We start from the raw sequence: 17248 nt of genomic DNA on the forward strand, positions 1-17248 counted from the left end.
GCCAAGTTCTAAAACTAGATCTCTTAGCCTTAATGACTGCTTGAACTTCATCATCCCATCACCAAGCTTCCCTAGCTGAATGTTGTTTTCCTCTATATTCTCCTAGTACTTCTTTTGCTACATTCATAATGTAAGTGGCCATCTCGTTCCACATCATATTAGTGTCTCCATCAAAGTCCCACCTTCCCTAGTTTACTAATTTATCAGTAAGTGTATTTAGGTTTTCTCCTTTTAAACTCCACCATCTTATCCTAGGGCAAATAGTCTCACATTTCCTACGATTTGGCATTTTAAAAACACATATCTATGGCCATTAATCTATGTTGCATGGTTAAGCTCTCCCTATTTTACTAATTTATTAAATGTTCTTCACTTTTTTCAAAGCATGTGTTTACTATTGATAAATCATAAGCCAAAACAAATTTTAAAACTGGAGTCCCTTCCTCATTTGTCTCTCCAATACTATATCCTCCATTAATTCTTTCATAACATCTACTATCTCTACCAACATGTCCATTTAAACTCCCCCTTTAGTAATCTTATTTCCTTGACTAATTCCTTGAATAATCTATCCATGTGTTCCCAAAATTGTTTCTTAATATTTTCATTCAATCATAATTGGGTGCATAAGCACTAATTATATTGATGACATCATTTCCTTTATAAGTTTGATGGATATTATCCTCTCACCAAATATTTTATTTTATTTTTTTATAACATCCACAATCATTATTTAAATCTTTATCTAATTCCCATTTTTTATCCCCAGTATACCAAAGTCTATAGTGATCTAATTCCTAAGATTTTTTTATTGTTCTTTCTAGTCTCTTGTATACAAGCTATGTTAGTTGTTCGTCTTCTTCTCATTATATCTTTCAATTGTGAACTCTTTCCCATTAAGTTCATGTGCTTCAAAAGACTAAAGTTTTTGGACTAGCTTCTTACTCGCAATCATTTGTGGCGTGAGAACCCTTGCCCCACTTGTCACTGCAACCATGCATTGAAGCGGTGCATTGCTTATAGAGGATGCCCTAGGCCCTAGCTAACCCTTGCTCATTCACCCAGGTCATAGTTCAGCATGTTGCTTCCAGGGGACACCTGGCATAAGGTTGAAAATATAAAGCTTAGGATCCATGCAATGGGGTTTGGCTAATGTTCTTATAGTGCCGGTTGCCGACCTGAAGCACCAACCCTTTTTTGTCCAGGCTTGGGACCGGTAGCATAAAACGCTGGCAGAGTTTACCTATTTTTCTCATCATTCAGTCAAAAACCATACTGGACAGATGAGAGAGCAGATAAAACTCGTAACCCACTGGAATTACCTTTAAAATGTTAGGCTTTGAACAAACTCAGGTTGGTAAGTTCAAAACTCTTCTCTGAAACTATACACCAAGTGCTTGAAATATCTGGCAGTTCTTATCGTTCCCTATGGATTTAAAACTCTTTCTTGGAAGCTTGCGTTCTGATCTCTTATTCATTTTGATTTAGTTGCCTAAGGTGAAAGGAAAACAAAGCGAGCTGTTTGTGGTTTCTTTGCCTAGTTGTTTTAGTGGCCATTTTCAATTGATATAACACAAGCTGTTTCCGCTATCATTTTCATTGATTTCTTTTTTTGCTAACGACGGGTATCCAGGCCTTCGTTTTGACTAGTCCCACGGGTCCATACTGATCCCACAACCACATTATCATTTTCATTGATATTATTTATCACAAATCTAGTTTTAAATGATAGTTCTGATTTTCTTACAAAATCGTTAAACCATGATCCAAGAGAGTCATTCTCCCTTTTTTCTTCTTTTTCTTCTTTTTCTTGAAGGTCAGTTCAGTTAGTTCTTCAATGGTAATTGCATGGTTCTAAATCTCGGCAGATTTCGGCATCTTGCTGGGCCCCGAGATGAAAGTATGCTTTGTACCTAGTTTTGGCAGGTTTCAGTATGTGTTTTGATGGTTTTGGTTGGATTGACCAACTCGGTTGGGCCAGCTCATATATATTGCTTAATTTCGATTGAAACTTCTTAAGTGTTGGATAATTTCGCAAGTTTCAATCCCTTTTTTGCAAGTTTTGACTGGGAAACCCCTCATTTGGCGAAATGCCTTCAAATCTTGCATTGAACACTCAGAACTTGTTCTATCAAGGAAGATCTACTTCGAGATGATGATGGGGCTTATAGGTGGGTAGTGATGGACTTTCAAAACAATTGGGTCCAAAATATGTCATGGGACTTATATGTGTTACATTCAGAGGATCGGCTACGATGTTTGCAATGGTATGCTGCTCATGGATTGGTGCCGCCTAGAAACTCTGCCTGGAATTGAGTGGTGAGTGTCCCCCCCACCCCCAAAAAAATAAAATAAAATAAAATAAAATAAAATTCTAAGTGTGTTTTGATTGTTTAAATAGCTTATTTACATTTCTAGTATGTATGTTTTATGTAGAAACCATGTTTATAACAAATTGACAAAGCTAGTGTACAACATCATTTAGTGTACTCTAGCAAGTATCATTTTTGGTTTTATTTTTTTTTTGGTCAAAATATTTCATGGACTTGCTTTAAAATGTAAAAAGTAAGCAGTACACAAAAAGTCCAAAAAAAAAAAACTTTTGGGGGGTCGAAACCAAGGTTTCTTCATTGGGCAGAAAAAGTGTCAGGTTTCGAAAGTTTGGCCTTGGCTGAAACCCTATAATTCGAACCTTGGGTAATTGTCTCATGGGTATTGAATTTGAATGATTCATTATGTCCCTATGTCTAAAGGTTCAACCAAGAAAAATGATTAATCATTATTGCCAGTGATGTTCATTTTGTGATTGCATGTTTAATTGTTACGTACAATAATTTTTGCATTGTTAAGTACCCTGTTCATCATCGTTTCCTTCTTGCAGAAGAACCTACGACCTTGACCTTCCAATGCTCTACCATAGCTTTCAATTTATATAGATACCTTAATTTCAATATTTTATCCATTGTGTGGTTCTTTGAAACAAAAAAATTTATCCACTACTCATTAGCATACTCACTTCTTGTTGCCCAATATCTTACTAAGACTGTCTTATATCTTTGATGTTGGATACATTTAAAATTGGATTCTCTTTAGTCATCATTTGTTCCGTAAGCTGTTATCTTTTGTCACAAAAAGAACAAGAAAATAAGTTTTTCTCTACCTTAAACAAGGAAGGTGAGATTGATGATGATGTTTCCCACAGAATTGAAGTAGGATGGATGAAATGAGAGGGGGCGTCTGGAGTGTTATGTGATCGACGGATTCCTTTAAAGCTTAAGGGAAAATTCTACAAGACTGTCATAAGACCAGCTATGATATATGGTGCAGAATGTTGGGCAATCAAGAAGCGTAACGTAGATAAGTTGAATGTGGCTGAGATGAGAATGTTGAGATGGATGTGCGGAAAAACCCTGAGAAATAGAATAAGAAATGACCATGTTAGAACCGATTTAGGAATTGTCCCAATTCAAGATATGCTCAGAGAATGTCGGTTACGATGGTTTGGGCATGTCCAAAGGAGGCCTTTGGATGCCCCAGTACGGAAGAGTAACCAGATGCAAATGGAGGGAGCTAAAAGGGGTAGGGGTAGGCCAAAAACGACCATTGGTGAGTTAGTAAGAAGGGACATGCAAAAGTTAAGTCTTCACCCAAGTATGGCATCGAATAGAGCTACTTGGAGGGCTATGATCCGGGTTGCTGATTCGTGAGTGGGATGTCCAAAAGTCTTTATATATATATATATATATGCACTCTTGGATCTATTTAGCTGACCCCATTTAGTTGGGATAAGGCTGAGTTATGCTGTTGTTGGGAGGGGGAGGGGGAGGGGTTGGGCAGGGTTCTTACATGTGTTGTGTGGGCAGCCATTTTTACATGCTAGCCATAACTACCACATGTCAGCTCAGTCAGTGCCCATGTTATCATTTAGACATGTTTTAATGCTTTAAGGCTTACTTTTTGGACAGATGACAAATTTTATTGCCAAAAACTTTGAGCCCAAGACAAATAATTGCTTGATGGATAGTGGCCAATACAAAGATTGCCTATCAACTCCTCCACTTCTCCCTGCTAGCTCATCAGCGAGAGAGTTAGCAGGTCTCATTCTTCAAGTGAGAAGATTCCCCTTGCACAGAAAAGAGGCCTAGCTTTCCTGATAGAATCAAGATAGCCCCCCATGGCTCCAACTTGAGCTTGCAGCCACTGAATTACCGGCTGAGTCACCTTCCACACCCAGTAGCAAAAGAGATTTCCAACCCTTTAATATTACTCTTTTCTCTATGTTAATGCAGTCTGCTCTGCCAGTAGGGCCAAGAAAACTATGATCCTATCCTTATGATTTCTGAAGACTTCTGATGCAGGCCCAGAATTGTCACTGTCGATCTTCAGACAGATGGGCAGTGGAGGAACCCAAAGGTGCTGAATCTGGTTATGCAACACACTAGAAGATGGTTCAAGGTTTGTTTGAAAAGTCAAATGTTGTTTGGACTGTTTGAACATCAGGGAATGTTAGAAAATTTGGGGAAATGCCCCAAACATGGTGGGACATATGGTTGAGATGAGTCACCAATTTTATGTGGTCTACCTAAGGGATTTCAAATCTATCTATTGGACAAAATGTGAAATAATCTTGTCTACATGGCAGAAAGGTAGCCAGCATTTAGGTTAGCATAGAGGTTGTGTAGGAACCCTTTTTTTTATTTTTTAATTTTCGTATTCTTCTAGGCATGCTTTTCAGTGTCACTTTCATAGTTTTTAAGGTTGGCGCTGATGCGGTCTAGAGATGGTAAGGCAGTGCTCCACCTTACCTGAAATGACGCCTTATGTTTTTTTTTTTTTTTTTCAATTACTTGATGAAGATTCCAAATATAGATTTTTTATTGGTAGGTGTATGTTTTTGTTAACACTTGAGATGTATGGGATCAGCTTTATTCCACAAAAAATAACCAAAACAAACAAAACAAAAACACGATTCACAAATAGGGTTTGGATTTTGTTAAGAGTTTTAAGAAAGGGCTTTGAGAAGGAATCAAAGAACAAGGAAGAACCACTGATCCAGGCGACCATTTTGCTCCGGCAACGGTGAGCTTCATTCTTCTTTGACAGGAGTAGAAATATAGTGGATGACCTTAGGGCTTAGGCACTCATTTTGGCATCATAGAGGTAAGTATAATAAATACTTGTATTTTTTATGTCTTCTTTTCTTTATATTTATAATTTTGTTTCATAATTATGTATTTATATTATATGTTAATATGTTATGATGATTGATGATTGATGAAGATGAACTTAGTTTATTCACTTTATTGATTTGTTTTCTTGATGAATATCTTACATTGGTATGAATATGAACATTTAATATTTATTTAACATATGAGTAATAGGATTCAACTAGGATTTGAGCCGAATAGATTGGTTTTATAAAAAAATTTACATAGGAACGCTTTAGACAATAAGGCGACGCTTTATGCCTGCCTTATCGCTAAGGCGCTCCAAAAGACCCTCAAACGCCTCCGTCGCCTTACCACCTTAAAAACTATGGTCACTTTGCATTTGATCATGTAAGATATCCTTTCATTATATTCCTGGTGTCATATCTCGTGTTTTAGGAAATAACGCCAAACCTTGAGACTAGTAAACAGTCAGCGAACATTAATAGCTTCCATTGAGATATCATTGTGTATATATCCTTTGGGTTTTGGAATGTGCACTGTGCGTTACTTCCTAGATCATGTGGAATTGCTGCATGTCTTCCTCCTTTGGAAGTCATATGAGTCCAGTTCTTGCATCTATACTAGTTTTGACATGGTATTGATGTCTATGTGCTCAGAGTGAGTGCAATTTTTTGACAGCTTAGATGTAATTCCATGTTATATGCATATACCTGTCGTAGACCATACCACTTGTAAATTACTTCCATGTTCTTTAAAACAGGCATCGTTATGAAATTGTGAACTGGAGCAAGCTGATTAAACACCTCAAATTGTGCAATATACTATTACTTCTCTTGTGCATCCCATCAACCAACCAGAAAAATATTCATTTCTAAAACATGAAATGACTTGCAGGTAGTCATAGCATGCTGCTCCAGGTGTGATTTATTGGCTGTTTATAGGGATGCCAGGAACCCATTTACTCACCTTTCTCCCCCGCCTTTGGAGGGTGGGTGTGGATTCTCTTGCCCTATAAACTAAGGATAGGTTTAGGGTAAAAGAGGATTGGATAAGGGGTGTTAACCACCAAACCCCCACAGGAAACTTCCTACAAATATGTGATATATAAACATACACACACACACACACACACACACACACACACACACACACACACATATATATATATATATTCCTTTTCGGTTTTTATTTTCACGGATCCATATAGCTGATTCCATTTAGTTGGGAAAAGGCTAAGTTGTTCTTGATTCCCGACCGAGGTTCAACCTAATAGCCCAAGTAGGCATATAAATGTAACCCAATAACCCATCATGTTCAAGCCTGTTGCCATTGGCCCATTTCCTTGTCAAATATCATTGATGAGGCTTTACCTTTGATAGTTTTAAGTGGAATACTACTTACCCACCTCACCCCCAGGTAATGGGAATGTTTGCCAATAAGGATATAAGGTTGAGTGCAGGGTAAGGTATAAGTCTCCCACATCTGTTTTCGAGTAAGGGTATACTGTTATTTTTTTCTTCTCCCGAAAATTTCTTGAACATTCAACTTCAGACTTCAGACTTAGCAATGCAATTTTTTTGGTCACCTATTAGAAGAAAAAAAATAAAAAGCCTCCATTTAACTAGTTCATAGAAATGAAATTCTGGAATGAACTCTGATTCACCGTGAGTGTCAGGCCCAGGGATTTGGTTCAGACTAGGCATGCATGAAGGGGTCAACAGTCGGCTAAATTCTATAAAGCTTTTAATACAACCGTAGAAACTACATACCATGCCAATGAATACAATGATTATTCTCATATCATGACTGATTATGAATTCAACATTATTCTCATATCATGACTGATTGCAATGTCTATGGTCCCCTTGTATAGGGTTCTTGAGAGCTGTTGATTTTTGTATAGCACCCAAGTGTACAGGCAGCTTTGTTTAAAGCAACTCTTAAGTTCTCTGGGAAACTGTTAAAACAGTCTCTTGTGAACTCGTAGGAAGTAGGATTGACAATTTTATATTCATGATCTTAAAATGGCTTATGTTTGTTTGTTTATGAAATCTAAAGGTATGAGCTACATGCCACTGAATTTTTGTTCTGTCCATTTTTAAGGTGAACTCTGTAATTACCTTTGTTGCATGGGCATCTTACATTCAAGTTTAGAGTTGCTCTCAATCATGTGTCAAGTACTTTTTATTGATTGAAAGTAATATATGTTGCAGGCACAGTGTGCAGAAAAGAAATTAGAGATTTGAACCAAATTGAGACATCTTGCATAAGTACAAGTTTGATTTCAAAGCCATTTTGCATTGTTGAGAAAGGGGAAAGAGCATGAAATTGAGTCGCTAAACAATGCAAATGAACCTGAAAGGTTATGAAACTGCGAAGAACTTGGAAGAGAAAGTGAAACTCAAAAGTGAATCGACAAGGGTACTATGTCTTGAAGGAGTAGTGAGGCATTACATGGTTCTAAAGGTAGCTGAAGATGAAGAATGGTTGGACACGCTTGACTGAACAAGAGGGGGAAAATTCTGCAGTACAGAGGTACAAACACTCTCTGGAAAGAGATTTATTAGGTAACTAAAAATCTTGTAATTGGTAAACAACTTTAGAAAACCTCTTTCGATGGATAAACAAATTGCTCTCAAATTGCAGGAAATTCTCTGTATAATTTGACCTGGTTTTTCAGTTTACGTTTCACCAGATATAAGATTTCATGCTGAACTTGTATTTAGATTAATTGTACAGATAATCTTGCCTTTTAATAAAATCCAGTTTTTATTACGTTTTTACCACTGGTGTATGGGAATCGGATTGTTCAGGGTCAGATATCAATCCACAATCCAGACTATACTGGCCGATCCAATCTGAGTTGGTACCATGTTCTTGCTCTTGATGTTTGTTATCATCATGAGGTTGTGTTTTCATGCCATTGGGATTCGTTAGATGGAAATAGGTGGATTTATTAATGCATTTATTAGGAATCTCATATTATCTCACTTGTCAAATTTGTTCTTAAAGCAATCATTCTAAGATGGTAAATACAAGTTTCCCAAAGTTATAGATATAGAAATGCCAATATCATTGAAATAAAATCTAGTGGCATTTCAATAGTTATTGTATCACTTAGAACTCATCGAGGCATTTTATCTAATTGTTTCAGATTGAAACTCGAGCAGTATAGATGGATGTGGGGTTTTTCCATCATATGCATATGCATGTGACCATTCCATCCGTGATTGTTGATGTGAAAGTCATGATGATGGATATTTACAAGACCAGCATACAATTGTTGACCTAGATGAGTCTGGTTTCTAGGTCAGATCTTCTGCAGTGTACATCCGATGGTTGAGAAGATATATCCAATGCTGTTACTTGTCTGATGTGTGCGGGAGAAAGATTTAAATCCCCAATCCAAGCATAAATTGATTGACATGGGAGCTGTCCAAATCAATGCCCTAAAGATTTTTTTTTTTCTTTTTTTGGTTTGAAATCCCCACTTTAGGGCAGGGGGACCACATGTCACTGTAGTTAAGTTGGCAGATCAAGGTGGTAGCCAGATTCAATTATCAACTCTCATACTTCCCGAAAGGAGCAGGGTCCCTCACAAACCAGTCAAGTACCCTCACATGGAATCACTTGGATTACAACAAAAAACAAAAACAAAAAATACAGGGTGATTAAGAGATACCATGGTTTTATTGCAGTTAATTGACTTTGAGAGAAACTATGATCATCATCCATGTACAGCAAGAGTTTTCTGTCCGAGAGCCCCCTGTTCAGACACAGGTGCTCAAACCCAATAGGGCATGGTGGTCATTTTGTGCTCCCTTGTGTATGTGGTGCAAGGGCTATTCTCCGAATAGAAAACATTATCCAAATATGTAGGATTATTAAGTCACAGATTCGTATTACAATCACCAAAATAAACTCAAGTCTGGTAAGATGGAGATTGCAATTGTATTCTGAGAAGTTCACAAAGGGGTATAGGTTGGAACTAATTTGAAGTAGGCACTCATCAGTCTCAAATCACTCACTGGTTTCATGCCATGCCTGAGTGTGTCGAACTAATTATCGAACTGGGAATGCATCCAATCTTGCCATTTATTGATGGGCTGGATTTTTGGTGTTGTCTAAGTGGGCTCTGTGAGAATTGCTAAAATGGGACACAATGCACATTTACCATTGGTCCCTTTACCACAAAAAAAAAAAAAAAAAAAAAAAAAAAAAAAAGAGAATAAAAAAGAAGAAAAAAGAAAAAAATACACTGATCCAACGGAAAACCTAACAGAAGGCAAAGCAAAGAGAACTGAAACTACCACTCATGGTTTTAAGTATCTCCGATATCGATACGATACCCTCCGATACGTATCTTAAATTTAGCCGATCGATACGATACACATCGATACGATACATGAAATTTTTAAAATCCTTTCGTATCAATATATATCCTACAATACATACCGGTATGCATCAATACACCACCAATACACATCGATACGATACGATATGCCTCGATACGACTATGAAAATTATAAAATTGAGGTAAAATATACGTTTCGATATGTATTGGTACGTATCGGTGAGTATCGGTATGTATCGATCGGTACGTATCGGTATATATTGGCACGTATCGATGAGTATCGATATATATAGGTACGTATCGATACGTATCGGTGAGTATCGATATATATATATATATATCGGTACGTATCGGTGAGTATCGATACGTATCGGTCATATAATGGCCAAGATGGGTAATTTTTCAGAAAACATGATTTTTTGAAGGGTTTTTGTTCTAAAGTTGCTGTTAACCATATCTCTCTCTAACTAAAGTGGAAATCAAGGTTGAGAACAAGGATTTTACATTTATGGGACAACTACAAACCTTGAATTCTTAGTACGATACCCTCAATTTAGTGTTTATGCATAATACATATTATCAATAGCTTTTTTTAACAAATTCTTTATGCAAAAGTGTTTAAAATAATGTTTCCTATCCATTTATGTGTGTATCTTTAGCGTATCTTAGTGTATCTCCGATACGATACGATACTCTCCGATACGTATCTTAATTTTGACCGACCGATACAACGACCGATACCGATACTTTAATCCTTGCTACCACTCATACTATCATCATTACAATTCCATTGCTTCCTGATCTTGAGTCTTCCCTTCCAGGAATAACCTTTTCCCTCACTTTTAATCAGACTCTTGATGTTCCTATTGCTTGTAGAAAAGGCAATAGGATTTGTACTTAGCATCCTATTTCTAATGTGGTATAATGTAATGCTCTCTCCCCATCATATCGTGCACTTGTCTTCCTTGTCCTCTGTTTTTATTCCTAAACCCTAACAGAAGGCAAATGTAGAACCTAATTGAAAGGAGGCAATGAATGAGGAGATGAGAATTCTTCACAAGAATAACACATGGGATCTGATTTTTCTTCCCCTGCAAAAGCGACCAGCTGATTGTAAATGGGTGTTCACAGTCAAGTATAATGTTGATGAGACTGTTGATAGATACAAGGCAAAACTAGTAGCAAAGGGCTTTAGTCAAACTTATGAGATTCACTACTAAGAGACTTTTGCCCCAGAGTTGAGACATCCATGGTTTCCGATCACTGTTCATCACTTTAATACTTGTCTTACAAATGGAAGCCAAACTTAGAAAGTAAGAAGTGGATAACAAAGATGGGTCATGAGAATTTCAGCACAGGAAAACAGATGACCAAATTTCAAATCCCTAGTGAATGTGGTAAAGCATGTACTGACATTTACACACAATTATTATCCAAGTAGTTTATGATTTATCACATTAGGACTGAAACCCAACTTGAAGGTCTCATAATTGCGGCTATCACTAAGGTAGTAAACTTTGACCTCAATATAACGAATAGAAACAACTTGATCTCATTATTACAACAGCAATCCCTATCTATATAGGGGCACATCCTCCAGGAAAAAACATGAGCTAGAAAATTAATTAGAAGAGAACCACACATTCCCCATACAGAGTGCAAACAACAGCCAGTTCAGCGCAGATAGATATTTTGCAAAGCAGCACTCATTATGACCGATGGAAGGATCAAGATACAGGAGTTTTTACTCTCACACTGCCATGCCACTTTCAAGAAGAGATACTCATTCTGACACTGCAATCCCACTTTCAATTGAACTCAACTAGTAATCCTTCCACAAAGTAACAGGCTTGGGCCAGCTAAAAAATTTCTCTGCTCCCCCTCACCCCAATAAGTACCTATAAATTCAGAACCAACACTTCAAAGAAAAGGGATAGGGGTACAGAGTTTTTTTTTTTTTTTTTTTTTTTTTTTTCTTTTTGGGGGTTTTGGGGAGGCGGAAGGAAAATGAGGTTACCTCCCTCAAAAGCATTATTTTAGATGAAATCATGAAATAGAAAGTAACCTGCAGCAACAGATCCCCCAAAATCCTACAGATAATTGATTCAGGTTTGCTGATAAATGGAAATTACCAGGCAAAATTCTGTACTTTCTTAGATGCAACTGAAAAATGCATTAAGAGCTCTTCCAGCAGAGAGAGAAATCCAGTCGCTGCAGCTTTAACTGATTTAGAAGGAGATGATAAAAGACTGATGATGGGAAAAAGGAACAAAAACTCCTCACTAGGACCAGATGCAGCTTCTCCACTGACATATTCCAAAAATGAATATGCAGAACATTTTCCAGCAGATTGACAGTGAAGAAAAAATCATCATTACAACATACTTCAAAGAAATAATTGCATTCAGATAAAACAATGGAACCTTTCACTACTATGAGATAAAATTAAAATTAACATATACATCATAGTTATTTACTACTTAACAAGAAAATTATCATTGTCCAACACTTATCAGAGTTGAATCTGACTTAAACATTTCAAGAAAATCAAAAAAGAAGTTACATCCATTACATGCATTATAATAAATATTTTAGACAACTACTACATTAACAAGTGTCAAGAAAAACAAGAATATACTTAACCATTGAGATAAACTGATGCGCTTGAAAAATTACATGAATTGTAATAAATATGTTATGTTTGAATATAAAGTTACAGGACAAAATTAAGTTTTCTCAACACAAGTGCTCACATGTCCCTGGCATATCAATATGAATCGGTGAAGGCTACATTTCAGAAAACGAAATGCCCCGGTAACATCTGTCGCCATACATTCTCCAAGAAGCAAGCATAAAGTGTTTCCTCATTCCTAGAAAGGGGAATTTTTTTTTTAATAAAAGGCATAATAGCATCACAACATAATTCTTCATATATTGATACAGCATCCACTGCCATGGCAGAGGAAGGATCTATGTTATACTCAAGAGTCTCATACACAACAAAGGAAGGGAATTTTTTAAGCAGACAAACCATGAGACTGGCGAAAGCACAGAACACAAGCACATGACTATGTGAGTTCGGTCTAAAAGAGTAAAATTAAACATCAAAGAAAAAAAAGTTCCCACAACACCAAGGTACTATTTTCCTCACGCATGGGCTTTTTTTTTTTTTTCTTTTTTTCTCTCAAGGTCTGACCATATGGGCCCCATGTAGATAATAACGTCCTCCACACCACTATTGGTGTGGCATGCAGATTCCTCCCTAAACCAGCATCATGAGGAATTCTCTCCCTTTAAAATTTCAATCAATCAAATGTAAGCAGTCAACCAGTCTAAAGCCAAGCTGGCAAAGTAATGTGGCGTGACTTAATTGTGATTTTTGCCACTAATAACATTCTCTAAAATGACGGTCCAAGATTGGAGACGATTTCCATTGACTGAGGTGCGTAGATGCCAACGTCGTGACAAACCCTCACGCGATGTTGGATTCGGTGGTGGGTATGCCCTACATGCGATGTTGGATTCAATGTAGTTCTATTATAGGGGATTATTAATAGGGGCTTATCAGGTACCCAAAAAACCATGTAGGGACCAATATACTTCTCATTCACAACTAGCTTTTATCCTTGGGGATTGATAATGCATATTCATGACTGGGGGTACCACCTATGTTGCAGACTTGCAGTAGCATTAATACCCATTATGGGCTTAGAATCTGTTGATTAGGTTTGTATGCTAATAATCCGGATCATGGTATTGCATCATATTGGTTTTGTTGAGCATTTTTATTATTTTTATTTCATGATTTGTTGTGGATGTTTGTGTGTACCCCTCATTGGGCTTTGTGGAAGCTCACCACCGTTGTTGCCCCCTTTATATATGTGAATTCAGGGAACTATTCAGAGACTGTGGCTGAGGAGCTGGCCCTCTATGGGGGTGACCTCTGAGACGATGAGCTGGTCATGCACGAGGATGGTTGTGTATGCGATGATTGTGATTTTGGAGCACGCTGAGGATGAGAGTGTAATCTTCCCTTTTTATATTTTTGTTTACATATCAGATATAGCCATAAGGCATAACTGTAATTAATATTCCATTGCGAAAATATTTTGGTAAATATGGTAAATATTATTAGACTTCACCAGTTATGTATATTTGACTATTATTATTATTTTGTGATTGTAGAATCGTTCATAATTTTATGCACTTAAAGTACTGCATCGTGGATCCTGGATGGATTGTAGATACGTGTGCATGTCCATGTCATCAGCCTTTAGGAGAGTGGAGGCGGGGTGTGACATCTTAAGTCCATGGTTAGATAATGTTGTGATCGAACCCCGACCATTGGTTTTGGGAGAGACCTGCAAAAAAAGGGGTCGGAGAGGTGCTCCGACCGAGACTCTATGACCCCAAAATTAGTTTCTAGACAACAATAATGAATGAGAGTAGTGGAGAGAGAGAGAGAGAGGGGAGAGATTGACCTCTTTTCCTTAACCCTTATTTTCTCTTTTATAGGATAAGTGTCATGAAGTCCTAATCTCCATAAAAGGTGAAATTCCTTGTTTACCCTTGTAAGTAGTGGCCTTAAGTCGGTGGAGAGTCCCTGCTTTTGTGTTTGGCTCTTTTGAATGTCACATGTCCCATGCCTATTGGCAAGAGATGATTTCGAGTGTATCATATAACATAGTGGTTGGGACTGTTTAGATACCTTAACAGATTGCTATAAACTGAATTCTTGAAGTTGTAGTTGAATCAAACAATGCATTCTTCTGGGAAACATTACTTGATTGCCTAGTATGATGATCAAATTCACCTTTGTGTATACAGAAACTAAATCAGAACAAAAGTGCCCAATCCCTGACAGGGTAGCATTAATTATCCCTAAATCGGAATAGCTTATTCATGGGCCTAGGCACCCGTCCTGGTCGACTGAAAGGTCATTAATTTGGTCCACGTAAGAAACACTTCCCTATATTCTAATATTTAATAGAGATTTTCTAAAGTTTGCACAAACACTCGAGTACACAGAATTTACGGTACTACTACAATTTGGTTGTTTCTTTTATTAAGATTTAGTTGCACTCACCAAGCTACCAAAGATGAATGTCTTCAATAGATTTCAAGACATCACAAAAGAGAAGCAAAGAGTCATTCTTTAAAGATCATAAGAGACCCAAAGATTTATTCTTAAAAGTAAAAAATGATTCGAGAGATGAACCAATTTGTAACTCCATTCAAGCAAGGGAGAAAATGAATCATTTTAACTGACATTCTTAGCTTGTATAGTTAAAAAGTTTGGAGGAACTGACTTTACTCTTATTAGAAGAAATCATGGAGAAGTGACAAATTAGATGCCATAGGCCCCACTTCAAGTATTTCAAGCTGCTTTATGCTAATTGCCTAAGACTCATACTTTTTTATTTCATCTTTGAAATGTGTGTATATATATATATATATATATGTATATAAAAGAGAAAACATATATTGGGGAAAGAGGAAATTTAAAATTTATATTGAATTAGATTATAATAGAGACCTTAACAAGGAAGTATAATTACAAGTAATCTATAACTTGGTGTTCCCAATTATGGATTGTATTTTTGGTAGGCAGTCTGAGGTTGGTACAAATGGCCTTGGGATAAGATGATATGTCTTATTTACCAAATTAAATCTTGTGTCCAGACTCATGAGGAGATCGAAATGATCAGAACAGCAGACAATGATGAGCGTACACCTCTCCATTTTTGTTGGATTATGGCCTTTCTTTGAACATTGCTAAGAAGTTATTATTGAAAGATAAATCGGTAGCTTATACACCAGATAAGCGTGGCATCTTACCAGTTCACCTCTCAACTCAAACAAACGATCTCAACCCGATAATATTTTGCATGCTCTTCGAATATTGCCCATATTGCTCTGAACATGTCGACCACAGAGGCTGGAATGCTCTCCATTTTTCTATTGCCTAAAGTTCAAGTGTAGACACAATCACACAGAACTACTTAGAATTCTGTGTAATAATGAGTTACTCAAAGGATTGGTAAATGAGGTTGACAATGATGGAAACACCCATTTACATCTTGGTGTCAAGACTCAGAATATTAGTGCAGGGGACATTCTCTTAAGATCTGGCATTGTGGATAAATTGGCTATCAACAATGATTCCTTCACCCCACATGACCTCATTCAAATGGAGACAAAAAAAAAAAAAAAAATCCATCCTTTCCGGTAACTAACCATCACTACTACTTCTCCATTTTTAATTACTTTTATCTTCATTATTGAGGTAATCCCAGTAGTCCCACATTGGCCGTGAGTAACCTCAATTATCATGTATAAGAGTCGCAAGAGGCCATCCCATTTCACGCTAATTGATTTTAAGATGGGAGTTTTAACATGGTATCAGAATAGACCTGTCAATGTAACACAAGTTAGGCATAAGGAAATATTGGGATTACCTCAATATTCATTGACCAAAGAATACATTTAACATTTTTTTTAGGGTTTTCTCTGGAACACGGTTAAGAAACATTGGAAGGGAATATGCATTCGAAAACTTGGGGGGGGGGAGTTTTATGTGGAAAAAAGAAATCTGACGATGATGACGATGGAAAAATTGAAGGAAAAAAGAAGGAATCTGATAAAGATGATGACTTTGATCAATTCGACCAGGCAAGAAATGAAACCCGTCTATTGGTAGCAACTCTAGTAGCCACAGTGACCTTTGCAGCTAGTTTCACTTTAAAATCCCCAAAATTGGTAAAATACGTTACTTTTTCTCAACCTAAACCTCTATTCCCGATACATCATCAAAGACGACCACGATATGAACCAAATCGATGGAAAGCAACTTCCATATCAGACCAAATCTGCAACAGAGCCAATGTTTCTTGACGAAGCCACCGAGTTCCGACCAAATTCCGGTCACCCTCTTCACCTCTCAGCTTCTCATCTTCTCATCTTCTCCTTCACCACCTCCAAGCCAACTACCGGAAGCAGAATCACCTGCTGCAACAACATAATGTAGATCATTAGATAAAATACTGTATTACTTCTAACCCCAAGAATCAAATTTAAGGTTCTGAGAATCCACAATGGCCACGAAGTGAGACATTCAATTACTTAGTGGCAACTTCTCCATGTTACCACTGATACTTTACAATTAATTCTGAAGGAATGGGCAACTCAAATAACGTCGGTTATTATGCATCTGTACTACTTCTGGGCAGCATGTTAACTCAAAATTTCAGATGAAATTGGGAAAGAAATCGTTAATTGAAGTGCTTCTAAAACTACACAAGTTATTTTCTAAGAATTTTATACTCTCTCCCCCACGCACCCCCGCCCCCAACAAAAAAACCCTAGATTATTATAAGAAGTAGTAGACAAAAGCAATTGGAAAGCCAACGGCGGAGGATTGAAGAATGGACCTGATCACCATTTTGCAGTGCCACCTCCAGGCCTCATTACAGCTTTCTTAAACTCTAAAATCTATGGTCACCATCGGCTCACCATTGTTGAGCTAATGGTGAGAGCATATAAGGGTTTGAGATGATAAAAATGAGCTCTTTTTTAGAGTTTAAGTAGGAGGGTAAAAAGGTCATTTCTTACTTTCAATTAATGGTGCTACAAATTAAGGGTGCGATGGATATTATTTTCACTTTTGGGGGTCACTCCAAGTTATGGGGATTTTTAGGGGTGGTACAAGAAAATTTCCTCTTTT

The 17248-nt window shown here is 37.1% G+C and overlaps 1 protein-coding gene and 1 long non-coding RNA gene across 2 annotated transcripts in view; one reads left to right on the forward strand and one right to left on the reverse strand.

Moving 5' to 3' along the window:
* Nucleotides 1-7954, forward strand: part of LOC122077941 (pre-mRNA-splicing factor ATP-dependent RNA helicase DEAH10) — a 28533-nt gene extending 20579 nt beyond the window's left edge. Inside the window, exon 12 of the mRNA XM_042643829.1 lies at nucleotides 7385-7954. The gene's annotated coding sequence lies outside the window, so the exon portion shown is untranslated. The remainder of the gene's footprint in view (nucleotides 1-7384) is intronic.
* Nucleotides 7955-16141: 8187 nt separating this feature from the next.
* Nucleotides 16142-17163, reverse strand: LOC122078280. The gene is made up of 2 exons (XR_006140022.1): nucleotides 16956-17163; nucleotides 16142-16530 (listed from the first exon to the last, which is right to left on the reverse strand). It is a non-coding gene; the product is annotated as an uncharacterized LOC122078280 (long non-coding RNA).
* Between the last annotated feature and the right edge of the window lie 85 nt (nucleotides 17164-17248).

The sequence above is a fragment of the Macadamia integrifolia genome, chromosome 5 (genome assembly GCF_013358625.1).
Source record: "Macadamia integrifolia cultivar HAES 741 chromosome 5, SCU_Mint_v3, whole genome shotgun sequence".
NCBI lineage: Eukaryota > Viridiplantae > Streptophyta > Magnoliopsida > Proteales > Proteaceae > Macadamia > Macadamia integrifolia.